This window comes from Nyctibius grandis, chromosome 24, assembly GCF_013368605.1.
Source record: "Nyctibius grandis isolate bNycGra1 chromosome 24, bNycGra1.pri, whole genome shotgun sequence".
Classification (NCBI taxonomy): domain Eukaryota; kingdom Metazoa; phylum Chordata; class Aves; order Nyctibiiformes; family Nyctibiidae; genus Nyctibius; species Nyctibius grandis.
Window position 1 is genome coordinate 1,460,415 of NC_090681.1, and position 26,883 is coordinate 1,487,297.

The following is a 26,883-nucleotide window of genomic DNA, read 5'->3' on the forward strand; positions in this document are numbered from 1 at the left end:
GCAATAGTGACAGTGAGTTTGAACTGCAAGAAGTTGCAGAAAGGGGTTGGGAGCAGTGAGCAGGACGCGCCTGGTGGCAGCCAGGTCCTGGCTTGGGAAGTCGCTCTGCTCCAAGCCCCCACGGACACACAGGCTCCTTCTCTCTCTCATTCACTCAGGAAACTTCCATTTCAGGATCCCTCCCTTTCATGCAATGTTTCTTTCTACAATAAGTCTCATAATTTTGCCTTTCTGAAGCCAATATTTTTGACAAGGTAAAGGGCAGGCTGGGGACCCTTCCTGTGCACATCACCCATTAACCCCACAATCCCTGGGGCTTCGCTGCCTCACTCCAGCCCGGGACCCGCAGACAAACGTACGTGAAGCATCTGTCAGTGGGGAACAAAAGGCAGCATCGCCCTGTGCGACGGGGCTGGCTGAGACACCAGGGAGGATGTCAGGGATGCGACAGGCGCGGGAGTAATCCTGCTGCAAGAGGTGACCTTGACCCAGAAGATTTCTTCTTTGCTCTTGCTTTTCACCTCCCCGCAGCACGGGCAACGTTTCTGCTCTTCAAAGGCAAATTCCACCTCCAAAGAAATGAATTGCTAAACATTTATCACAACTTGCGTGGAGGTATGTAAAGTACAGGAGGAAATCTCTCCCCCTCGCCTCCCACTGCACCCTACCCTGAGTGCAAGAGGAAAAGTGATCTGAGTGATCTTAGCAGAATCAGAACAGGCATTCAGGGGTCTTTAAGGACCCATAAAACACTTCAGTAGCTTGCTGTTTGACTATCCTCTACATTAGCCATTTAAATTAAAACATTTATAATTAATTGAACAAATCATTTCCTCTCACCCCCTTTGGCGACCAGAGCACATAAGTCTTCAGTAAATTTTAGTCTCTTAAGCAATGGGGGTATCCATTTCTTTTATAGTGGTTATTTTCCTGCAGGGTGGGAATCAAGGGCAGGCAGGGAGCAGTTTAACTGGAAAATCAATTGATAGGAAAGACAAATTAACGTATATTTTTTCAAAAGGGGAAATGAAAAAGAGAGCTTGGCCCTCGGAGCTGGCCCAGCAGGCACCTGCCTGCGGGACAGTGAAGACACGTCACTGTGCAGGGTTATCCCAGCCGGGAACTCCGCCTGCAGCGCGCAGAAGAGGCAGGTCGAGGGCCAACTCTGCCCATCATTTCCAAAGAGCTACTTCCAGATAAGGAGCTTAAACAGAAGGATTATCTGGGCAGCACGATCTTCACGTGCCACAACTGCTGCTGAAGACAACATCGCCAAGCCCCATCGACGCTGGGAACCAGGGCATTCCCTGGACAAAAGATGGTCCACACAACCCTACCTGAGACAGCCCAGCGAGGGGGTCCCTGTGGCAAAGTCCCCCCCAGAAGAGGCAGCCTGGGACGGTCGCTGCTGCATGGTGTCCCAGCCACAGCAGGACCTGGGACAGAGGCAGGTGCCCAAACCAAAAAGCAAAGTCAGAGCCAGCAAAGGGAGTCGGTGAAGAGGTGAAGGAGCCCTTGAAGAGCCCTGGTCTTCGCAGAAAATACAGTTTATTCTGATGCCCTGGAAATGCCTTTGTCAGCAGGTCTATTCTTTCATTGTGAAAAAGCCTATTAGCTTCTGCTTTCTACTTCTATGGGAATTTATTCCTCCATCAGATCTTCAATATAAAAGTGCTTCCTTTACAGAGATTGATACCGCGGATATGAAAAGCTCCGCGTGCCTCTGGGTGAGGCAGCCCCTTCCCCGAGGAAGGATGAAGGATGGCTTTGAGAGCAAAGCACTGAACAGCTCGAGAAGATGAAATCTCAATTCCAAGGTCTGCTGTGACATCGCTGTGACCTTGGGCTGTCACCGGGGTCCCCGTGCAGCGCAGGACATGCTGAGCTTCCAGCAGGAGAGCAGTCCCCGGGCACTGCTGAAACCTCACTGCACGTGTGCCCCGCACTCACCCCGCGCAGGGGAACGTCCCCAGCGAGGGATGAACGTGCTGGTAAAGCTTTACAGCCCCATTCCCTGCTGCTTGGCAGGCCCAAGAGTGAGGACAAGTCTGGGGGTCATATACGGGGTGTGCTGCTGCCCCGCACACCAGAGCAGGCTCCCAGCCGGTGTCAGAGGGGACCATGAGGGGCGGCTCAGCTCAGTCACTGGCTCAGCTCTGTCATGGGCTCAGCTCAGCAGCAAAGCAGAGCTCCGAGCAGGACTCCGCACAGACCTGGTGTCGTACCATGACTCCAGTCGCAGCCAAGCAAATTTCAAGCCCCTTCTCTCTGTTCACCCTGGTAACCAGGAGGCGATGCCACTCGTGGCATTCGGCACAGGTTTTTGTCCCTTCCCTTGCAATCTGGGTAGCATCAACGTGTGCGACACCCCTCGAAGCAGCCGCTTGTCCCTTGGTCTCTGCTCCGTGGCAGCCCCCATGCTCCCGGCTCGCAGGGACCACTGGCTCCTGCAGCAGGGACCAGGGCGAGATTAAAATAATAAATAACAATAATCATCAGCTCGGGCCGTTACAGAAGCACATTGCCATGGCAACTGCCTGCTGGCAGCAACGCTGCTGTGCTGATGGGAGGCATTTTCTTGGGACAGATGTGAATTCCTCCAACGTGATGCTGGCGCAGCGTGTCGCTGCTCAGGGAAAGGCCAGCACGCGGGGAGATGGTGACGAGGACAGGCGGTGACAGGGACAGGAGCAAGCCCTGACTGCCCTTGAGGGAGGCAACCCCAGCCCACCACACCGGAGCACTCCAGCAGCTCCGCATGGCTCCGGCGAGCACGGCCTTGACACCAATGCGTGACGCTGCCTCCAAGGAGGTTTCTATGAAGCTCCTGCCCCAGCTCACCTCTTTGTCCTGCTCATGCCTGAGCCCATGGACACCGCCCCAAGCCCAGCCCCAGGATGGCTTTTGCCACCCATAAGGAGCCAGCAAAGGTTGTAAACTCCGGTCAACATCTACCCTCTCGCCGCTGGTGGAAGCCGGGTGGCTGACACCAAGACGATGGCCCTGCCTATAAATTATATTTTGCCCAGATTCAGAGGAGAAAGGAGCTATTATGAGAAATAGATCAGAAGTGACACAGCTCATTATTACGAGGTGAGTCCGAGTTGGAGACAAGGGCAAAGTTAATAAAAAACATATCCAATCCACAACGGAAGCTTTAATTGTTACCACTAATGAAGCCTATTTAGGATGGATTATGTACGTGGCACTTCAGATGCAGCCCTCAATTCATCTTCCATGCGAGATGTCTCATTGCATCGGATCCAGAGGCAGAGGGAGGGTTTTTCCCCACTTCTGTTGAACAACTGGGGTTGAAAAACAAACTCTGCATAATCCATCAACCGAGAGGACGAGCTGCCCAGCCCAGGGCAGGGACCTTGGGGAGATGCTCATGGGGGGCAGCTCCCCTCCACAGCACAGCCGGGAGCTGCTGAAGGACCAGCATCAGCACTGCAGACCCTGCTCGAGGGCAGCCAGCCCCCACCTTTCCGTCACCCTCCCCACAGTATTTCCAGCTACAACAGCCACCAAGGCGGCTGCTCAGGACCCTGGGAGGTGGCAGCAGCTGTGGCTCTGCCATGGCCCTGCCCTGGACCAGCCCCCTCCTCCCCGGCCTCCTCCTCGCCGCTTTTCTAAGCACACTTCTGGAATTAAGGACAAATTGTAATTACTTTCCTCGGTAACAAAACCTTTGGAGGAAAGGGCTGGTGATAGATTTCAGGTTTTATCAGAGCTGACAAGGAGCATTACTCGTGCTGCACGAGAACTGGCACCTCGTCAGACACGAGGTCCGTGGTGACCATCCCCAGGGACACCAGCAGACACTGGGATTTTTTTTTTTTCTTAATATGGGAATTAAGCACGTTGTCTTGTTCAGTTCCCTCAGCCCTGCTGAGCAGCGAGCCCAGCCCTGGCACATCGTCCGTGCTGGGCACATCAGGCTGTGTGGCACAAGAGGCCACCTCCAAACCCGCTGGGTTTTTCCCCATTTAGCTGTTCCTTGGAGCCATTTCCTGAACCTGCTGGTTGCGTTTCAGCCCCGTACAGTGATGGCATCTCCAAACTATTGCTTGAAAGGTCACTGCAACCCAAATATCAGAGAAAGGAAACTGCCAAGCGAGGAGAACAGCGAGCCAGGGCTTTGGTGTAAAACCCCCCACAGAAATGGGGCACTGCGTGGGTACACCCAAGCCAAACCCAGCCAAAGGAGCTGCCTGCTCCCCACGTTGGGGCTTGCCTCTCCCTGCAAGGAGGCACGGCACCATGCTGGCACGTCCTGGTGATACCCAGGAGTCAGCAGCAAGATGCTCTTAGACATGGACAATGTCACCACAACCTGCCCTGAAAGGCCAGAGCAACCCTTCCAGCGCCGAGCTCCGCTTTACTCCGGGGTTTGCATTAGGCCACGCCTCAAGTGTCAGTAATTCACTCCTGTTTAGTCTCGGTTTAGCTGGATGCAGTCATTCATTATCGTGACTTCGTCATGAATTATACTGACGGCTGCAGCCTCCCCGCAGCAGGGAGCCGTTCATCACCCAGCCTCAAATGGGATCATTCTCCCTTTTGTCCCCATTTTCCCTTCCCAGCAGCGCTGTACAAATGGGCAGCAGATATCTTTGCAGCGCACTCCAGATTTTCTGCACAGCAAATCAGGGCAGAGGAATTAACTGTGAAGATGATTCCTCAGCGTTCAGGTGGGGGCCACAACCGTGCCCTGAGGAATGACTCCATGGCCCTTTAGCAGGACAGAACCACGCTGGCACCGGGAAATGGGGGCTGGCAGCCCCAGGGACCCCCACCCCTTCCCAGCACGAGGGTGGGGAAGGTGTGTTGAACCCCCCACGCTGTGCGGGAACCTGAGCATCCCACCGTCCTCCAGCTTTGCTCACCCTGAAAATAGGAGACTGAAATCAAGGGAGTAACGGGAGCCATTGAAAGCCTGAGATGGATGGGTCCATCTCATCTCCCACCTGTTGTACCCATCACACCACTGCATTTTATCTCTGTGTCCTTTTAAATAACGCTGCTTGCTTCCCACTGGGGAGGGAAAAGTAGAACAAAAAAAAAAAAATCGATTAAAGAGAAAAGGAGGTGATGGGGGAAAAGGATAATTACGTTCCACAAAAATTAAAGAAAAGAAAAATGATGTAAAGAAATTACTTCTCGTATAAAAGGGTATTTTATAATGGACCTTTAAAGCATTCCATCAAGTAAAACCAACACATTTACTTGAAGTGTTAAAGAGGAACCTTCAATCAATCAGAGAACTTCATTTTTACACTGTAATGAATTCCATTGACCTTTGTGTTGCAAAGATACGGTGGTTGAGGGTGGGGGGAGCCGGCTCCAGCGTTATCGCTGGGGGGGCCTGCCTGCTAACCCCAGGCAACATCCCACTGGCCCTTTGTGGCCACGGATGGGAGCTGCAGCCTTGCCCCAGGGCTCTGGATTTACGGGGTCTCAAAGGAGATTTCGGATGCGGCGCCCAGGGATGGGGCTGGCCACTGCGGCGAGAACGGACATCGCTGGAAACTCGCTCGGAGAGGGACGCTTCAGTATGGAATCCTGACATTAAACCTCTGCTCTCAAAGCAATTATTACCAGTTAATGTGAGCTGGGAAATCGCCTCTCCCTTCCCACTGACTGAAATCCCGTTTTGTCCCCCCCGTCGCAAACGGAAGGGCATTCACTCAGTAACCCATGATAACTAGAGACGAAGTCTGGGGCTCAAACTTCCCCATCCCCAAGCATTTTGGGTGCAGCGTAAGCCCAGGCGCCCTCCCCAAAACACCCGAGCCTGCTGCTCACGGGGGGCGAACCGCAGCCCCCACCAGCCCTTTCTCCTGAGCCATCTCCTGGATAAACAGCGGAGCAAGTACTAATAAAAACAGCGGCTAAAAATACCAAAAAAGCATTTATTATTGAGGGACGAACCCCTTGAATTGCACCCGGGCTAATTAACATTTATCCAAAGTGCACTCATCACAAACATACATTAACCTTTGAAGCATATATAAGAGCAATTGGGAAGTATCTAATGAGAGCAGAGAGACAGCAGAGCACGAGACTTCCCTGCTGAAAACGCCAGCCTTGCCTCCTCTCAGTCGGATTTTGAAGCAGTTTCCCCACAATTAAAAGTTTTTCAGTGCTCCCGGGGCAGGTCCTTGACAGCCCCCAGCTCGCCCACCCTGCCCCAGGCCACGGCTGTGCCTGGCCGCTGCCCAAGGCCCCTCGTCCCTCTCGCCTGCCACTCCCCAAGGACCAGCGATGGGTTCCCATGGTGAGCCACGCCAGAGAGCTTGGGTGAAAAATGAAGGATTTTGGCCAAGATTTAAATTAAAATAGCAATCAATATTGCTCCTGAAAGCAGAGAGAAGAGCAGCCATGATGCCGAGATGTCCTTAATGATTCCAGTCAGCAAAGTCATTAGCAAAGTTAGATCCCTGGCTGCCTTTTTTTTTTTTTTTAATTGGAAACGGTGTGAGAGAGCCTCAGAGTCCCCAAGGAAAGCGAGAGGAACGTGAGAGACATCTGGGCAGCACTTGAGCTGGAAAGAGAAGACGTGGTGCCGATCTCTATGTGCCAGTTGGGCTGGGAGGGGGAAAGGGAGGAGGAGAAGAAGAAAACTCCTGAAAGAAAAATTCTCTATTTCTTCACACCACTTCACCTGTGTGGTAAGGACGTGGGTAAGCGCTCCATGTCCCACCTCATTTAACAGGAAACTAATAACGATCGATACTCACTCCTTCACCTCCCCTGGCCCCACTTTGTTACCCAAACTGGCACCTTCCCCCGCCAGGTCATTAACACACGAACACGGCAAAGCCAAACAGGTGAACGGCCATTTGTGTTCCAAGCTGTAACTTCAGACTGTAGAAATAATCCTACCCTGTGGGGCAAGGCATAAAACCCAGTCCTCCAAACAGCCTGTAGCTCTAAGTTTATATATATTTTGTTGCTATATATAGTATTTTGTTGCTATATATAGTATTTTGTTGCTATATATAGTATTTTGTTGCTATATATAGTACAGTAAATATAGATATTTATACACACACAGGGGAGGTTCAGGGCTCTCTGTGAGAGGGCACTGCTCCCCCCCAGGCTGTACCCCAGGGCAGGACAGGCCAGGTCTCCCCGTCGTACCCCAAGCAGCTCAACCCAGCACTGAACACAGCGAGGGGTCGGGGAAGGAGAAGAAGGGGAAGAATTCCTTTCAAGAGCCACCACTGAACCCAGGGCGTTTGTTTGCTCAGCAATCAAGCAGCACTTCTGATTTCAGTTGTGTGCGACTCCTCATAAACCCTCCCAGAGTCAACAAAAGCCAAAGCCATTTAACTCTGCGCTGATACAAAAGCGAGCGGGAAGGAGCTCACGCAAGGCAGGAGCACCAGACTTTCCAGAGGAACAATGAGGAGCAATTACGCTTATCAGGAGCTGGGGTGGGATCCGGCACGTCTGCAGGCTGGTGCCAGCAATCACGGTTAATTTTACAAAGTCTGGATGACATATAGGGAAGATTTAGATGTTCTAATTACTCTGCTGAATACCAGGGGTGCTGCTGATGAGGGAGGCAGGCACATGCTCATCCACACACAGGCACTCAAAGCCAATTAAGAAAGAAAAACAGCAACAAGGAGCCTGCAGGCTCACAAGATCTTAATGAAAAATAGGTCTAAGCTGACCTACCCCTTGCACCCACAGCACCCACAAACAAGCTGGACAACTTCTGATGGCCGGTTCCTAGCAGTGAGGGCCTGAAAGCTTTGCACAGGGCAGGAGAGGATTCAACCCATCAGCCAAGCTACAAAGCTTCATTTTAGCTAATAGCATCATGGTACCCAACAGCATCCCAGCAAGGACCAGGAACTGGGACCCAGGACAGCAATGAGATGCTGCTCATCAGTAAAATCCTGCCTGAACTCCAGCCCCTGCAACTGGCACCATTTCTGGCCAACTGGCAGAGGACCAGCACGGGGCTGCCACAGCAGACCCCAGGAACAGGCCAGCCAGGGCTGCCCGGACAGAGCTCCCACAGAGCCAGCTCCTCGCGCCACCTTACCTGGGGCTGGTCCCTGCGCAGACTCCAACCTGGCTCCTCCTCTGCACGGTCCCAAGGCTCAGCAGGCAGCACTGTGAGAGGCTGAACCACTCCAAAATACCTCTCCATACACTTCTGTCTAACTCAGGACCGTAACAGCTCCATTAAAACCCCCATTTGGGGGTTTGCGTGCTCCTGGGTCAGCTGGACTCTCCTCTCTCCCCAGCAGCATCTCCATGCTCTCCTGGGCCATTCCCTGGCTGCCCCAGGGCAGCTCCTTCATGGCCAACATCCCCCTGCCCACCAACCCCATGAGCAGGGCAGAGGAACCCCCCCCCAGCAGCAGCCTCATTAAGTACCAGGTGGAAAGACTCATTTGCTTGTTATTAGAGCCCTGAACCAGATGGAGTGGCTGATTTAATCACAACCTTTTCTCCTGACTAGTCTGAAACCCACCTGTAGGCTCAACCCAAGAGGAGAAAGTTGGTAATAGGATACAAGTGCCTATCCCTGACCTCTCCTCCAGACACTGGCGGTAGCAAGGAATATGGAATAAAGCACTCAAGCCTGTAAAAGTGAAGTGGACCTTTGGTCCTGGCTGGAGGTGTGGGAATTACGCAGCAAATCCAGCAGCAGAAATTCAGAGGTGCCTTAGTCCTGCGAGCGATGGCACCTGCAGCGGGCGGGGGGCTGTTAGCGCTGGGGAAGGGGATGCTGGCTGGTCAGAACGTGCCAGGAGCAGGAGTTTTAAACAACCCCTGAGAATCAACGCTACTATCAATGTTATTTAGTGCAGAAAGCGGCATTAATATTACCACACTTATTAATACATAAAGCTGGAGCATTATTACTAAACCAGCTGCAAAACACTGCATTACTATTAATGCTGACATTAACACATTAATAATACATTATTCTGGTTTGTTTTGTGGCTTACACTTCCCTGAAATAATCTTTTCACTCTAAGTTTTGTTCATGTTTGTTCAATATTTCGGCAAGTAGTGAGGTCTGATCAGTGATCAGGGCCCAGGGTTCTCAGACAGCAGACAAAGGGTGTTTGCCTGAAAAAGCTGGAAGCTTGAAACGCGGCCGAGGGAGAGGAGCTGGCTGGTGAGGCCACATCCTGATGCTCAGAGATGGGCTTTTCAACACAGCCATGTGTAAGGGCCCATGCCAGAAGGCTACCCCAAAGCAGGGGCTGTGAGCGCTGCCCTCAGGGCTGCCACCACCTCACCCCTCCTTTGCAAGCCCCAGCTCGCAGCTCAGCGCAGGGGGGTACAGGTCCTGCCCTGGGCACGGTGACCGAGCCACCGGGACATGGCAGCATGGCACACCGGCTCCACGAGAAGAGCATCATAAATCCTGGCACCGGGTAAGCGACGTTCTGCTGGGCTTTCTCCCAAATCGCTCTCATTCCTCACGCTGAAATCCTGCCCTGCTTTGGCAGCAAACGCGCAGGAACGAGCAGGCTCGGTTCCGCATGCTTGTGCAGGAGGAAAGTCAGCGCGACAGAGAGTCAATGAGGCAGCACTGGGCTTTCAAGGCGGCTCAAGATTTCTTTGCAAGCAAAGGCAGGCGTGATCGAGTTCAAAGTTACCTGAGGAGGAACTAGACCCTTTGAACAGCACGAGCCATTTGTCTTCCCACCCTGGCCCGGGAGCAGAGCCGCTGAAGCCAGCTGCAAGGGCACAGCAGCAGCCAAGCTGCCATGTAGAACTACCCGACCTCCAGCCAGCGCTGTGCCGCTCCCAGGATGGCCACCAAACCCCCCTCTGTGCTAGCTGCAGTCCGTGGAGCTGCCCAAAATCTCCCTGTGCAGTTTACTGTTCACCCACGGAGTCAGAAATCAGCAGCACTGTCTCAGTCTCACTCGATTTGACAACTAAAAGGCAGGATTGCCACAGCCATGCCTGTAAAACAGCCCGTGCTGGCGGATGCTTCCTCCTGCAGCACCAGCTCCTGGAGTCAGGTGATGGTGCAGAAATCTCAGCTGCTTTTCCAGTGATGCTCACGTGTGGCTGACTGCTAGAAAGCACAACCTGGAAGACTCCGCAAGAGAAGACAAACATAAACATCAGTATTTGCTTTTTCAGCCTTGTCAGTTATATCCCAAGCTGTTGATTTATTTTGGGGCAGGGAGGGCTTGTAATTAGTGTGGGCTGCTGGTCCTGTAATCCCTCGCTGGAGGTTACTGTGCAGAAAGGGAGACATCAGCCAAGGAAAAGGACTTCATCATGCAGGAAACGGCGTGTTTGAAATGCCGATTTAGCTCATGTCTCACAGCAATACAGGTAACCTCTCCCTCCCCTCTCCTTGTCTTCTAGTATTTAGAAAACATCTTTTTAAAACAGATAAATACATAATGGAGAAACTTTTCATTTCCTCTGTGGTCAGGGGCAAACATTTGCGTTTGCAGAGATAAGAATTTGATGTTCTGGATAAGTGCAGACTTGTGCTGCCCAGAGAGGAGACATTAATGCAAATTCCTGTCCACTTCTACGTTTAATAAAAGTATCACTGCCTTCATCTTGTTTCAGAAAGCCCTCCCATCAAACATCAACGCAGTGAGCTGGAGCTGCCCCTGTGCCTCCTGTGCCGGTGGGACGGATGGACGGGTGGGATGGTGGGGGGTGGCATTACCCTGCTGCCCGCTCAGCCGTCAGCCCAGCCGCCCCCGCTGCCGGGGTACCGAGCCCAGGCTGGGCTGATCCCCACCCCTGTGTTGCTCTAGGTGCGTTACAAGGGAAGCTCACAGCCCCGAAATCACTTGAGAACCATTTGCAAATGTTGCTTCTTGCAAAACTGAGTGGGTATGGAAAATGCAGGCTTGGCCATTGCTGAGCAGGATGGACAGACCCCACCGAGCCCGGGCAGCGCGGCAGAACCCGCACGGGGCTGCAGCTCTACACCGGCACCGGCTCCTCAGTGCAACGTGCTTCTCCCCGCGCCTGCTCCCCTTTCCTGTACAAAGAACACAGCACCCATTTAGTAAGTGCTTTACAGATACATGACAGCAAACCCTAGCCAGTAAGAAAGCTAAATCCTTAGATCTTAAATATAAATTATCAAAAACCTCCTAAAAAAACCCTGAAAAACGCGGGATGAGACACGAAGATAGAGGCAGAGATCATGACCCCACGGCCGTCCACGTTTCATGAACGCCCAGCAAAAGCAAGCGGAGTGGGAGGCACTTTGAAATTCATTTTGGTCTCAAACAAGCCAGGACCCAGGGTGCCCCTTCCCACAGCTGCTTTGATTCACAGTGTTTTGGAGCTGGAGCGGGGGAACAGGCAGAGGAAAAGCTGTGGGGCTGCTGCAGCGGGCAGAGCTTGCCTCCACCTCCGCCTGCCCGCGCTGCCTGGCTCGGAGGGACCCGGCTCCTCGCAGCTGGCCAAGTGTAGATATGGCAAGTTTCAAATAAAAACCTGACTTATCTTGCTGGGGAGAAAGCACCGGCTTTTAAATGCTACATGTTCAAACAGAAAATATCCATCTCAGCCTCAGAAGAGCTTTACACACAACACAGCCTCATTTTTTTCTTAGGGTGTTCTTCCTCCCTCGCAATAAAAGCATCCACTATCAATATTCTTTTAGGATTTTCTTTCCTTAATGCACACACATGGTTTCCTCTTTCCCTCCCTTCTGTAGCTGTGCCATTGCCAAGGCTTCGACCTTCCGGAGCCAGCTGGGGCTGGGGAAGCCCCGAGGCCGGGCAGCGATGAGGCAGGGGGCTGGACAGCCCCTTGGCCACAATCTGTGACCCCTCGGACCTGGGGAGACAACAGCAAGCGCAGCTAATTTGTACAGCTAATTGCAATATTGTTGGCACTCACAACCGCCCCAGCATCTTCCAGGCTTTAACACCTGCGTATGTAGGTCATTCTCTCACTCTGGGAGGAAGAGAAGTGTGCAATAAAACATATACACAAATGTGCAGCTTCGCAATGATGATAGGGAAGACAAGCTGCAAAACTACACGTGGCACAGCTGAGCAGAGGAGGCCCCCGAGCCCCCGTGGCCACTGTCCCCAGGAGAGCTCTGGGAGCAGCCCAGGGGCCGTGGGCAGGGCTGGCCAGCTTCATCCACAGCCCAGACCTTCACCCTGCCTGCAGTCACGCACTGAGCGAGCTGGGGATAAGGGCTGACCCTCCTCCACTTGGCTAAATTAAAGATAATATCTGAAAATGCCAAAACTTGCACTGAAATTAATGGGACTTAGATGCCAAAATACCTTTGTGTATGTGCCTCTCTAGGTCCTTATCTTGATTCAATACTCCTTGGAAGTCAGTGTAGAGTGAAGGATAGGTTTTCATCTAAGATTTTGCTGACTAGAAGTCATGGGCTGTAGGTAAATCTCACCTGGTAATATCTTACCCGTCAGAGCCCTTTCAAAACTCTGGGTAGCACCAGCATCCATCAGGGTTGACACATTAATTCACACAGTGTTATTTTCACATCATTTAAGGCCTCTCTTCCCACTTTTGTTTTGCAATTGAAAATATTTTTGAGGCATAACACAATGCCATCCTCACCCTGCTGCCTGGAGCCACTGCTGCGGCCCGCAGGGACTATTTGCATTCAAGTCAGAATTAAGCATTTGAAGGGGTTTAGATTTAATCCCACTCAAATGTGCATTTTGCTCAGGATAAAAGAAAAAATAGCGCTTTCCTGCTGAAACAAATCAGGCCCAGGTGATGCCGATGGCAGGGGTTGCTTTACACCTCATTGCATATGCGGGGAATAAAGATAAATCACCCGAGCTGGGAGCAGAGTTAGCTCCGGTTACAGGTAACGCAGCCTCGGCCAAAGCTGCCACGGGAGGATTAATGCATCCATTTAACAGAGATCACAGCGTGTGTGTTCAGACAACACCGTGTCACCGCGCAGGGGTGGGGACTGGGAAGAGGCACTCTCTGCTCTTCACTAGGAGGAGACTGGCAGCGTCCAAGGCCAGGCTGGATGGGGCTTGGACCAACCTGGTCTGGTGGAAGGTGTCCCTGCCTGTGGCAGGGGGTTGGAACTACATGGGCTTTAAGGTCCCTCCCAACCCAAACCAGTCTGTGATTCTATGGTTTGCACCCCACCGGGGTGCGGGTGCTGACGTTGAAGGGACTCACTCACCCTTCCAAGCGCCCAGCACCTCGCCCTCTGCCAGAACCTCAACCCCACTGACTTTTAAAAGCAATCAGGCTGCATCCTCCCTCCTCGCCGGCTAAAATCCTGCTTCGCCCATTTATACCGACCGGAGCGGCAGCTGCCTCCTCTCCAGAGCCCCGGTGAAGCTTGGAAATACCCTGCTCTGGAGCTCCCACAAGAGACAGAGACACCAACACAGGCTTCCCAGCCAGAGAGACTGTCTGATACAGCTTGTTTGTGACAGGCAGAAGAGTCAAATTACTGAAAATGTAATCTGGAAGTTAAAAAATGGGGACATGTTAAATGAAAAATTAAGCGTTTGTTTTGGTAACATTGATTTTTTCATCAGTTTAAAAAATGTTCATTTTGAACACTTATTTTTTCCAGCGGAGGAAAAAAAAGCACCGTATATAATAAACATTTCCCTGTTAAAAAAGTTGATTTTGATGCAGCTCCATATTTCATTTGCTCAGCAGTAACTGCTCCGCCATATATTTGGATGAACATTTAAGGTAAAATAGTCTGCTGAGCTGCTTCTGCTCTCGTGAAGGACTCGGGTCCCATCCACTCAGTATTTAGGGACGGAGCAGGACCAATTTGCCTCTGTGCAAATTCACCCTTCAGCACGGAGCGTTCTCCCTCACACCGCCCCGAACAGCTCGCCGCGGGCACTGCTGCATCTGCCCACCCCTCGTAACCACACACCATTTACAGCTGCCCTGACCGTGCCCAGCCACAAACGACCACCCAGCCAAAACGCCTCCTGCCCCACAATTGTAAAATTAACTTAAACAAGCATAAAATAAAGGTTATCAAGCTGAACTGTTGAACAAATAGGATAGATGAAATCAAGGCACAGCCGGTGCTTTGGGGCACACAGCTCTGGCCTGGAACATGGGTCACTTGGTGCCCACAGGCTTCTGGCGTGGGAAAAAGGCCCTGATTGTGCCTCAGTTTCCCCTTGGCCATGAACCCTGCTAGCCTGAGCGCTGTCCCTCAGGCTGAGGACAGCGGGGTGACCCTTTGTGGGGGTGACACCCAGCAGCGTTCAGCTCAGGGGTGTCTAACAAGCACTGAGCAGGGCAGAAATGTTCTGACACGCTGATGAAGGTGGCTCCTCTCCTGCACGACGGCCGTTGCTTTCACAGTTGTCTCTTCCTGGAAGGGCACAAATACATGCCTGCAAATAGACACTTTGCTAAGCGGTTTTTGCTTATACATTGTAATTTAATACAAAGCATTTTTGTTGTCCTAAGAACCAAAAAGGAGCTCTCGGATCCACTCACTTTCTCATCCCTTTGTGTGATAAATCATGGCAGCATTATTCTGCCCTCAAACGTTTCCAATGAGAGGGGATATCAAAGTGGGTTTGGTTTCCTGTGTGAGCTTTTAAACGCCTTGTGGTTTCTCAGCACATTTTCTTCTCTTTGTGTGGTGCATCTACCTCCCTCACCTTCCTTTCTTCTCTCCAGGAAGGCTGAGATGTCTTTTTAAGCAAAGAAAAAAGATTTCTTTTCTTCTTCTTTGTTCTGCTGCCACTTCCTAAATGGTTCCTCCTTCCCCTCCTGGGCCCCCACTGCCCTTTCCCCCAGGCAGCACGAAGGGTGAAAGCTCCGGAGGACCACAGCAGTCCTTCCATGGGCTGTGGCTGGCAGCGGGTCGCGGGCAGGGCTGGCACCCACAGAGGTGACCAACTCAATCCAGCACAGGGGCATCCACGGGCAGGAACTGGGGAAATGAACTGGGGTGCAATGGCAGGAGTTCCCTGGCTGTGCAGTTCCTCTAAGGGCTCTGCTGTGCCGTGTCACCTACCACAGCAAGGCTCTGATCTCCGCCAGCTACTATAAAGCAATTAAGAAATAATTTCCAAGAGCACAGTGTCATTAGCATCTCGTACTTGGTAACCCCAGCAGCAAACCGAGGTTTAGTGCATTGTCTCAGGTCAGGCTGATTTACTCTGACAGTGATCAAATGATCTTAATGACTTGTCAGGCAGCCGTCATATCCGAATCTGTTTATGATGAGGACCAGGAAGCAAAAGCAATTCATTTAGTTTGTTTACCATCAGGATGGGCCTGGACACCCCAGAGTCATTAAAAGAAGAAAAGGCATCTCAGAAAAGCTAGAGCTATTTAATTACAACAGGCACCATGAGCGGGCTTTCTCCAGCACAGCAAAAGACTTTCAAAGTGCATAAATCAAAAACTACAGCAGCGTGAAATTTGACCAAAGCAAGCCAAATTAGGTGTCCAAAGCCCTGGGCACAAGGGTTTTTCTTTAATAGCTTTGGTGACGTTGAGGGGTGGGTAACCTCTCGGCATGAAATGAGAATTTCTCTGACTTGCATGGCTTATCTGTAGATAAGCTGCGTGTGCAGGCGGGCTGGAAGAAAGGGAACAGGGGGTGCTAGAAACGGGATTCACACTTTGAATCAGAACACCCAGGAGAACTGGACCCAGCCATGGACACACGCTGAAAAGGTGGCGGCCTTCAACCACCCTGCACATCCTGGGGGACCTTGGGAAGTCCCCAGTGAAGACAGAGGCAGTGGTTAAGGAGGAAGAGGATGGCAGCAGAGTGGGGGTCCTTGAAGCCCCGTACCAAAGGTGCTAAGGTCCAGCTCTGCTCCTGGTCACAGTGCCCTGGGAATCGGTGCAACGCCGCTTACCGAAGCCTCGATGTGTCACACAGACACCTCAGACATTGCACCTAACCTTGTGCAAAAGCAGCTTTGGTGTCACGTTCCCATGAACAACGCATTTTCCACCAAACTGGTGTGTCCTGCCCAAGCCCAGCGCTGCTGGAGCGCTCCCAGCCAGCGCTCTACAAGAGCTAAAGCAGTTTGCAAATCCGCACCTCATCTTCTATTCCATTTAAATGATCTACCATCTTTAGCAGGGCTGAGCCTCTCCAGAGCCTGTATCCAAGGCAACAAGAGCTACCAGGGAAAAAATGGATCCAAGAAGTTATTAAAACCACAATATCCTTCCTGAGCAAGGCAGAGATAATGAGTCCGTGTTATGCCAGTTCCCTGCACCATGGGCTGGCTACAAGCCACCTGCTGGGTGAAGCTCCCTGGCTGGTTATCAAACATCGCTTTGTGGAGGCATTTAAGGTCCTAAAGATACGGAGCAGCACCTCCATACCTTCAAACCTCAGCTCAAAGCCATAAAACCCCAGAATTTATTCACTACCTGTGGAATCAGCCTCCAGCGCAGGGCAGCAGCATTTCTAAGCGTCAGGTAGGGGCCTGTATTTCATATTTACAGACATTTGGGGAATTTCAAGATGTTGAGGAATCAGTAGTTTTGCAAAGAAGAAAACATGAAACGCTGCCCTGGCTTCCACGCAGCGCTCCTAGCACCCCAGGACCCACGTGCCACGGATGAGGCTGGGACCCCAGGGGTGCTCCTGGGTCCATCCCTTGGCACACTCTTCCCTTTTCCACAGAGCAAGAGAGAGCACGGGGACGTGGTGAGCCCAGACCTGGAGGCACCGATGGCCCTGAAGCTTCTGCGCTGGGCGATGCCCTGAGCACCCCTCAGGAACAGCCACCAGAAGCGGTGGCTTTGCAGGACGTGGGCGCTGGGGTGTTGGAGGTGAGGGGCCGTGGGAGGCGCCGCCAGCCGCTCTCCCTGCTCCGAGGCTGCCAACGCCGCTGCAGTAATGGCTCACTGCTGTGTGTGTCGCTAAGCGCTCTCTAAATCCCAGGATTAGGAGAACGTGTCAAAACGCTCAAACTCTGCGTGCGCTTGGCACGAGACGAAACCTCCCGGAGTCAGACTGAGAAAAAGATCGCGGTGTAATTTGTTTTGATGTCTCAGGACCCCAGATCCTCCGGTTCCGTCGCAGGACAAACTCCCAGTGATTTTACAACGAAGGGCAGCTTTGCCTTGCAAGCTCAAAGTCAAAATCTGGGATTATCTATCCTCTCTGCCTCTCCAGAGCAGCGCACGGCGTTAAAGATTTGATTTGCAAAGAGATTGTTCAAACATTGCTCTTTATCCATCCCTCTGTTTGAGCTGCTCAGAGATTTTAAAGCAAAATGCTGATCTCTCCTGGGATTTACACCGAAGCCAAAGGAATCGGCTGAGCATCAGTTCCACAAACTGCATCCACATTCGCTCAAAAAAGGGAGCGGATTCTCTTCAGCACAAGCCCATGGGCAGCAGGCAGCCAGAGAACCGAGGCGATCATTGGAAATGCTGCCAGTGACTTCAGCAAACCCCCAGCAAGTCTCAGTGAGCAAGGGCTGAATTTCCAAGAATCAAGAGATTTTTGTGGATGTTGAATTTTGTCACAAATATTTAGAGAGTCGCAGTGAGCGGGTTCCAAACAGACACAGGTAATGAATGCCTGGCATTAATGTGCTAATGCAGGCTGACGTCTAAACCACCTCCCTGGTCAAAACTGCGACAGCTCCACCAAAACCACCCCCCGCCGTGGTGGGTGTTCAGTCCTACGGCACAGACATGCTTACGCTGGCACGGCTCCGGGTTGGGAACCAGAGCGATTTGTACCAGCCCAGTGCACCCGTGTACCACACCAACTGCATCTGTACAGTGTCTGCCCTGTATAATTATGACAGCAAAACAACTGAAACATTTTATGATATTCCTCAGCTTGCACAATTATACCAGTATGCTTTTAAAATGACGATTAACCGAAATGCACAGCCTCAATCACTGAATCATTAATTCAGTGGTTTTAGTCTATTTTTCAAATGAAATGTTCAGCGAAGAGTATTTATTCGTTCTTCATTGCTTTCTAGCTGTAAAAATAACCAAATTAAATTTCACTCTCTAATTCAAACAAGACTTTAGAGGTAGAGGCAGTCAAAACAAGCACAGGAGAATGGCAAAAATGTTCATGACATTTGCCCACCCTTTCCAGATGGATGGAAACTGAAGGCTTTGACCACTGGTTTAGTTTGGCGAGTCCTGGTTGAATAATAGGAGCAAAAAACCCTCATTAGAAACGTTTGACCTTTTTTCTTGTTTCTCCCTCTCTCCAAAATCAACGGGCCCCACGGACACAGCATTTCCGACACCTCTGGGTCTTCTGTCTCAATGACTCGATGCTGAATTTACCGGGAAGCGAAGAAAGAGGAACAGAGCGAGGTGACCCGTCCCTACGCTGCCCACCACTCCACTGCAGGAGGGAGCAGCACCTGCAGCCCAGGCTTTGCAGTTCTGGGGTGCTCAGCGATGTGTCTATGATCGAGGTGACTTCCTCTGCCCTCAGACGCCAACAAGGCTTGCAGAGAATCAGGAGAGATCTCCTCTGCAAGGGGCAGGAGGGAGATTTTCCTTTTCCTTTTCGTAAAGGGATGTAGATAAGAAAAGCAGCAGCAATCAGGCTGCCATCCCTAGGACAGCATCTCTGGAGCTTGTTCTCTTCACCATGGGGGTTTGATGAAGGCAAACTTTCCCAACTCACTGCGGCACATGCAGAAAGAACCTGTTTCCAAGGAAACAGGGATCTTTTGCATGTCCAGCATGTGGTTGGAGACGGGGAAATGTTGTGAAGACAGAGTCTGCCTTCCTACATGGCTGCTGCCGCCCTTCCTCCCAGGCAGGCACAGAGCATCCCCAACACACACCACTGCATCCCAGTTGGGCATCGTGCCTAGCCAGAGCAAACTGCCCCAAACCAGGAGCTAACCCCCAAAGCTTATCACCTCTCTAGCCAGGAATAGGAAGCAGGTGCCTTTTACTGCTCCAGGACTGAGATGTAGGAAGATATCATGCTCACCGCTTTGCCACGCAGAGGCTGAAGCACAAAGGACCATGCCACTGGGTACACGCCAACCTTACCTACCACCAGCCTCCTTTTAACTGGGGAGACATCAATGAACTGGTGTGAAGAAAGCCTGTTCCCAGCACCCGGAGGGGCCCTGGCCCGAGCCGCGGTCCCGCTGTGCCGGCGATGTGTTCACAGGCAGACCCGGGGCACAGGTTGTCTCTTCAACCACCTTTCGGGGCCCCCGCAGCTGCCGGCCCCAGCAGGTAACGGCAGAGCAAAGCAGCTCTGCCCGCAGAGGGGCTGCAGCAGATGTGATCTGTGCTCTCGCTCGCTGCGAGACTCCTGGCTAAAAGCTGCGCGTGGCTCTGAAGCCATCTGCATCCGCAGCGACGCGTTTGCAGACACTGTCTGTGTCTATAATTAATTCATGTTTGTACAGTGCTTTTAAGATAAAGTGGCATATAAGTACCAACCATCGTAATTATTGGACCCATCCTGATTTAAACCCATCAAAAGCCAGGAAATTGGGGCTTTAAGAGCCTGGCAGCCTGGTCACACGGCGCTGCTACAGCTCACGTCTTTACTCAGCAGAGTAAGCGAAGTCACAAACGTCAGCTGTGGATTTGCAGACTTAGCCCAGAGTTTACTGGCTTTTGTATCTGGAAGGGAGAAATCTCTCACTAAAGGATCTTCATCAGGGAGTCAGGAAAAAAATAATCCCCTTAATGCACCAATTCAAGGGACCTCCATGGCCCCTTCCCAGGCGTTAGCACGTTGCCGTCAGGGCCGGGCGCCAGCAGCGCTTGCCCTGCTCCAGCCAGGGCAGGAGCGAGGACAGCGGCTTCGCCACGGCCCTCCCCTCCCTGCCCTCTAAACCAGGGGATTTTCCCTCTGTGTTCGTATTACCAGCACTGAACTGCTTACAGAAATACTCATTTTAGCCGAGTTCATTTTAAATGTCAACCTCTAAGAGCCAGGGAGGGCTAATTAGTAAGGGGGAAGGGGAATGGGCATGTCGGGAACTTTAATTTCACTCCGTGCAGCCAACCCTGAAGAGAATTCAGAGCTCGCTATTAGCTACACGCCTTTAATTTGACTCCAAATGTTAGTCAATAACAGTAACGAATGGGAAGAAGTCGCAGCGCAGAACGCGCTAATGCCAGGCAGGCGGCGGTGTGTGGGTGCACGGTGCTAACGGGGGCTTTAAGGGGTGAGGCTGGGGGTGAACAACCCTCTGTCCTACCTGCCCCGACAGCCGGGTTCACCGGGCTGCAGAGAGGGGCTGGTGGTGCTGAGCACCCACTGGAGCGGGGCACAACGACAGGGGTGCTGGAAATGTCATGTAACTGCTCTTGCAATCAATCGATTTGAGTATTATGCTAAAGAAGAAAGAAAGAAGGAAATAGAGAGGAGAGAGGAGAGAAGGGAGAACTGAGAAAGCAGAGGCTGCTGCGACCCTCCCCGGAGCCAAGCCTGGCAGAGGAGCCGTGAGCCCTGCCAGGTCCCTGCCCTGTGCCTCACACGCTGCTTCCACCTGGTCAGTAGCAAACAGGGAATAATTTCTTCCCTTTGCTTCCACAACTGCTTTTTTCCTTTTTCAAGTTTTTTAGTTTTTTCATTTTTATTCTGCAGGACACTGAATCAGCACGTGCATTGGACCTTCTCCCCTCCTCGCTTACAGACTCCAGGTCTGGAGCAATGTCTTCTCAAACAGCCACAACAAAGTCCTGCCGACAACCCCTGCACTCCCCTTCTCCTCCTGTCCCGTATCATAAGCTGTTTCCAGCCTCTGGTCTATAAAACCTGTCTCTCTCTCTCGTCCCAGCATGTGTGTGGGACTGCAAATGCACCAGTGGTTTGGATAAGGCAAGGACGTTCCTGTGCAACCCAAGAGAGGCACCATCTCGTAGGGTCCTGGACATCATGGCTGAGCAACTGATCGCTCCCATAGCCTGTGGCACTCCTGGGCAGACACCAGCTGTCAGTGGGACAGAGCAGACAAAGCGAGGTGATGGTGGTAGGAAGTCCTGGGGCTCCCTCCCTGTCTCAGCCCCAGGTTTTCTTTTCAGCAAGCACTTTCTACAAAGAGATCCAAACAACTTTTGGATTTCTTGGATTTCTGGATGTTGTGGGACTGTGACACCCAGCTCCTGAGGGGTTCTGAACCCTTTTGGAGCCCTGCAATCTCCAAGGCAGCCAGAGCCCCTCGTTCCAACTGTACACCAGCGACCCCAGCGCTGCTGAAGAGCTTTGCTGGATCCTGCTCTGGCAGGAGATGCCTGGCTGGCAGCCTTGGGACTAGCAGGGGGAGCAGGGTGTGGGCAGAGCCGCAAAGGACCCTCTGCCTCCTCTGGCTGGGCTCGTCCCCCTCGAGCTGAGGTCCATGACGCAGGCACGCCTGGATGTTCATACACCTTCCCAAAGCCTGCGCTCAGCTTCAGAACATTCCTGGGGCGGGAGGGATCAATCACGGCGCTTTCTGAAGCGTCCAACAGATAAATGCCTTCTCTGTTTAAAAAGTCAGCATTATGATTTGGGTCAGATCATTCAAATTTCCCTATTCATTATTTTAACCCCTCTGTGATACAGACATTTTCATACCCAGCTGCATTCCCCCAGCGCAGAGCCTCCGCCGGGCCCTGGGAAAGGCTTCAAAGGCGCGTGTGATCTGCCGTCCGCAGAGCCCAGCCCGGGGCCGGCGGCTGCAGCGGGCTCCTCTCCTCTCTCCCGTGCTGAGGCAGAGGCCGGATCCTGCTGACACATCTGCCTGTCTAACCTTTCATCTGCCGGGGGGAGGACGTGATTTCGGATGCTGCCTGTGAAAACTGTTATGAAATATCAATGATACCATTTTATCTACCTGCAGAACTGACAGGCATATTTCAACAGTGGTATATTATCAATTATAAGCCTAACAGAGCATGTTCTCCCATCTGATTGTCGGAAAAATCACTTGTCAAGGGCTGGTAAAGACCACGGCTGTCTTCTTCGTATAGACAGCTCTGCAAGAGATGCGAAGCTTCTGTGGTACAATGCTTTTTTCTTTTTCTTTCTTTTTTTTTTCTTTTTTTTTTAAATCTCTGGTATAATAGAAAAGAACTGAATAAGGTGATTTCTATAGCGTCTTTACACCGACAATGTTTTACAAAGCAATGAGTTAGATGTCGGCAGCGCAGCGACAATGTCCATCAGACACGGCCGTCGCCGTGGGCGCGGGTAAGGCTCACGCATCCCACGGGAAGAGCCGAGCTGGCCCCGTCGGGCAGGACCCTCCTCTCGCCCCCTGCAAGCGCTTTGTCCCTGGGGAAAGGAGGCTTTGCTATTTCCACACCAGCTGAGAAAAACCTTGTTTCCAAGAGCTACATCAGAGGCCGTTCCGTGGTTCCCCGCGTGGCAGGGCTGGGGCCTGATCCCCATGTCACCGCCGGTGGCCACCGCAGCCTTCACCCACCCGTGGGCTCATCTCCTGAATGTCCTCTCACTCTCCCAGTGCCTTCTCCAAACCCCAGGGTGATCCTCCCCTAACACGACCCGGGGGTCTCCCTCGGCGATAACAAGCGATAATGCTTCTCATAACGGGCTTGTGCTTCGCACGTCTGCTGCTTTGGTGCGTAACCATCTGTGCGGACACAATGCCAATTAGAGTCACTTACCGACAGGACGAAGCCAATTACAACTACTTACAAACAGGACGGGGGGATTTCTAATTATTAAAAAGCTTTAGCGCTTTAAAAAGCTACAAGAAGAGAGTGAAAAAGAAAAGACTTAATCAGTTTTGCTTTGGAGTTGCCTCAAATTTGTAATTCAATCAAACCTCCCATAGCAGTAAGGATGTCTTTCTGATATTCACAGGAGCTTTCCAGGGGCTATAATCTCTGAGAGATTTATTCATATTTTCTGCATTAGCTTAAGACTATTTTAGAAGAAACATCTCTCCCTCCCTCCCATCAGCAGAGCTCCAGAGAGGATATTAATATTAAAACAATTCAATTACTACGACTTGGGGAGAACACGGGTCCCGGGGCAAGGGCTGCTCGTTACACCGTGCCATGACAGCCCTCCCCTTCTGTCCCGATATCCCCAAGTTGTCGCTCAGAAAGAGTTTACTGGAAAATTGATCAGAGCTATTGAAGATCACTCGAGGAGGGAGCCCGGCTCACTCTCCTTACAAACACCAGCTCGGGGTACTGAGCTGCTCTCTGTAAGACCCGAGATGCTGGTGAGGGCCCAGGTAACACCAGGGCTCCCCAGCACCAGTGCAAGCTCCATGGCATCCTGCCCCGCGCAGCACTGCCTCCCCCTGCTCGCTGTCCTGCCCCTTCCCGCAGCCCAAACCCTTCCTCCTGCTTCAGTAACCCCGAACTCCTAACGCTAAATCTAGGCAGCACCTCAGTATTTCAGGGCTGTCTGAACAGGCACATGGTTTTGAGGGTGCTTAGGAAAACCCATCCTGAAATCCTGCTTCTCAGCCCTGGCTTCACCCCCGGCAAGGGCAGCTCCAGCACCTCAGCCACCAGCAGTATTTTGCAGAAAGCAGCTGGACCAAGGCTGGGAGAAGAGGGAGCGAGACCGCTTTGGGGAGAAGGATGGGGAGTACTTTGCACTTCAAAGGACACATCATCTCCTTGCTTCACAAGATCACAAGGAAGAAGGAATAGCAAGGCTAGAGGACAGATTAACCTTCCTTCTCCCTCCTGCTTCCTTGTTCTATCCAATCCATCCTTCCCACGCCAGCTAATTAAACATGAAACAAGAAGCGAGGGTGCTGAGCCTCCTCAGCTCCAGCTGTACGTGGAGTAATTCTGCTGCTTCAGCCTGGCAGCAGGAAAGACTTTGGTAAGGATGGTGCTGCGGAGAGAACCACAGCACGGTCCAGAGAGGGGCTGGCACAGACCTGCCTGGCTGGCTGCTCTGCCACGCCTGCCTTTTGCCAAGCTGAGAATCCCTCCCGCTTAGTTTGGTGCTGTTATTTCTGATTGCACCAAGCATAAGGATACAGTCACAGCAATCAAAAACCCATCGCTCCTCATTTACACTGGTGCAAGAGACGAACGTTGAGCTGCCTTCTGGATAAGAGGATTGCTCACGAGCTGAGCTGGGTCCCAGCATGGTGCAATACCCCAGTGCCATGCGGTGTCAGCAGCAGGGTCTAGATCAGCGTGATAAACCCAACACACGACCCCGTATCACCAGGGAGAAAAGCCTTTGCAGCAGGAGGGCAGCTCAGTCCCTAAGACACGCCATGTGCTGACACCTTCTGTAATCAAGAGATGTTCACCAGCGTTGGCTTTGCCGAGTTCACTGCTGTGGGCTGAGACCTGACAAGCTCATTGGAAATGAAGCCTCAAATTCTACACAGCTCCCAGCCCCACTGAAAAAGGAGCCAGAAGGAGCATGAAATCAAACTGATGGCAGAGAAGAGGGATCAGATTTTGAAATGAAAGAGAGTCAGACACCCAGCTGTCACGCTCAGCCGTACATCTCTATCCATATATCCAGATCGGTGACATCTATAGCTCTCGATATCAACAACCGTATATGAAAGCGCGAGAGAACTCTGAAAGAAAAATAACATCGCTGTGATGAGAATGTTTTATCTTTCTCTCTGGCTCTCAGGGGCAGCAGGCTGAAAGCTGTGATATGTGCAGAGAAACTGCCAGCACAGGGAAGGAAGGTACCAACAAGGGAGTATATATTTTCCCTCAGGACACTGTTATTTTTCCAGCTTGCCAGTTCCAGCGAACGCCTGCTGCAGGCGTGTGCACATGCCAGCAGTCTGCACGGAATAAAGGCACCTTTGGAATAATCTCCTAGCAGGAGGGCAAAACCACCTTGCCAGGCTCAAGGTGCCCCAGACACGGCTCAGGATGGGCAGAGCCTGGCAAGAAAACGAGAGGGAGCCTGCTCCAAGCTGCTGCCCTGCCCTGTGCCTGCAGCGGGCATCGGTGCCCTCTTCCCAACGTGGCACACACCACACACTCCTGAGCGAGACATGTAATTTACCTGTGCCTGCAGAGATGCAAAAAGGGGCTCCTCCTTCCAGCCTTGCAGGCAGCAACAGAAGCTGCAAGCTTGGGGAAGGGCCAGGACGCAGTTTACTACCAGGTAGCACAGACTTTGTGCTGTCAATATCTATTTTTAACCTAATGATGTGTCCATGCTGTTCACTTCACCCATGGGACCTCATCAGGGGATTTATTACAGCAAACTCAAACACAAAGGCACACCACTGGGTTAAGCTGCCCAGGGATGCTCTCCCGATCCTCTGCAACACTCGCCCAGATGGCCTGACCTCCCCTCTCACTTTGTGACTCAGAAATAAGCGGAATAAAGAGACTCTGCGAAGTGGGACAAGATCTTCAGAAGAATAACGGTTTCCTTTTGAACACGTACGAAACACAACGTATTGTGACTTATCAGAGAGTCAGGAATACAGCTCGCTGCTCCCTACACTGACACTTCGATGTGTTTATTGTCAGAGGCAGCTCTGCAGGAATGAGCCACCTCTGCCACTCCAGATTTTGCTTGCTTATAAGAAAAGCAGGAAGTTTTTTCTGTTACTGCCATCCAGCCCATTTTCTCCATTTCCAAGCCTTGCTCTCCCTCCCTTGAACGTCAGTGCTTGCACCGTTATGAAACAACAGCTCCTGAATGAGGTGGCTGTTCCTCACCTCTTCCACTCTCCCTGGACCCATCTCTCTCCTCACCTAAAGATGCAGGAGAGAGGCAAAGGGAGCCAGAGCATCTTGTCCCCAGCCCATAGATGATCACATTATACAAGGAGGTTAAAACCCTTCCTATCTAGTTCCAGTGCCTTGATAGCCCTACAAGTGTGAGTGCACTGGAAAGGAGCCCAGGAAATCCACCTGCACTTCCAGGAGCAAGCCAGCCCCGCTGCAGCCAGCCCAGCTGGAAGAATATTTCCAATTGATGTGGCATTTGTACTGACAGAGGCTTCCACAACCAATGTCATTTTTTCTAGGAAACACGTAAGTAAGAAGTTGTGACACATGAAAATCTCAAAAATGCCCTTGCTATTGCTATGAGTTTCCAGCTTTTGTCTACTCCACAAAAATAATCAGGCTTTCATTTTTTGTGTGCTAAAAACTTATTTATCTTGTTATAATCCTGAGTGGGGCTTTCTAAGGACTATCTAGATATGAAGAGTATGTAAATAAAGTCAGAGCACACATCCGTATGTGCCTGAAGCCAAGGATTTTGTGCCCAGAGCAGCAGGACTGGCAGCTGATCAGGTGATGGAAATGCCCCTTCAGGTCCATGCTCACTTGGCCGTGGCAACTTGGCTCAGCAGCTCCTTAGAGAGAGCTCTTTATTCACGAGCTTTGCGAACGCAGAGGTAGGGGGTATTTCAAGGCAGCACAATGCCCTCAGAAAGACAACTGGCATGACTTGACTGGAATAGAAACAAGGGACTGAGCTGCACTGACAACAGGAAACTGCAGAGAGACAGAGCTTGCAGTAACAGGCAATGCTCATGTCCTGTTGTGACCGGGGATTAAGTGTGCCTGTAGACAGGGTATAAATATGCAGATCTGATCTGAAAACCAAAAATTTACCTAAAACCAGTTTTACTGTCTTCAGTCCTCCTGTATCTGCGCTGCTTCTCATAGGCACCTGAAGGTATCTGCTCTTATTTCCAAGGTACTTGCTGGTTTCCACCCAGCATACATGAAGAATCCCCTAAGGAGGAAGGGCAGCACCGTCGTCATCAGCTTCTCCAGCACTACAGCGTTTTCTGTCCGTCCCAAAGGTGGGGCACATCTGGGAAGGAGCCCTGGCACCCTTTGGGAGCTGCTCAGACAGAGGAAAGAGCTTCCTCGGGAACAAAGCATTTTGTGCCCCAACTGCCAGTTAGACCACTCTCCCTGATCTTCTCTAACACAGAAATCAAGCAGTGGGGTGAGAGAATACCCCAAACCATGTGAAACACACTCCATTGA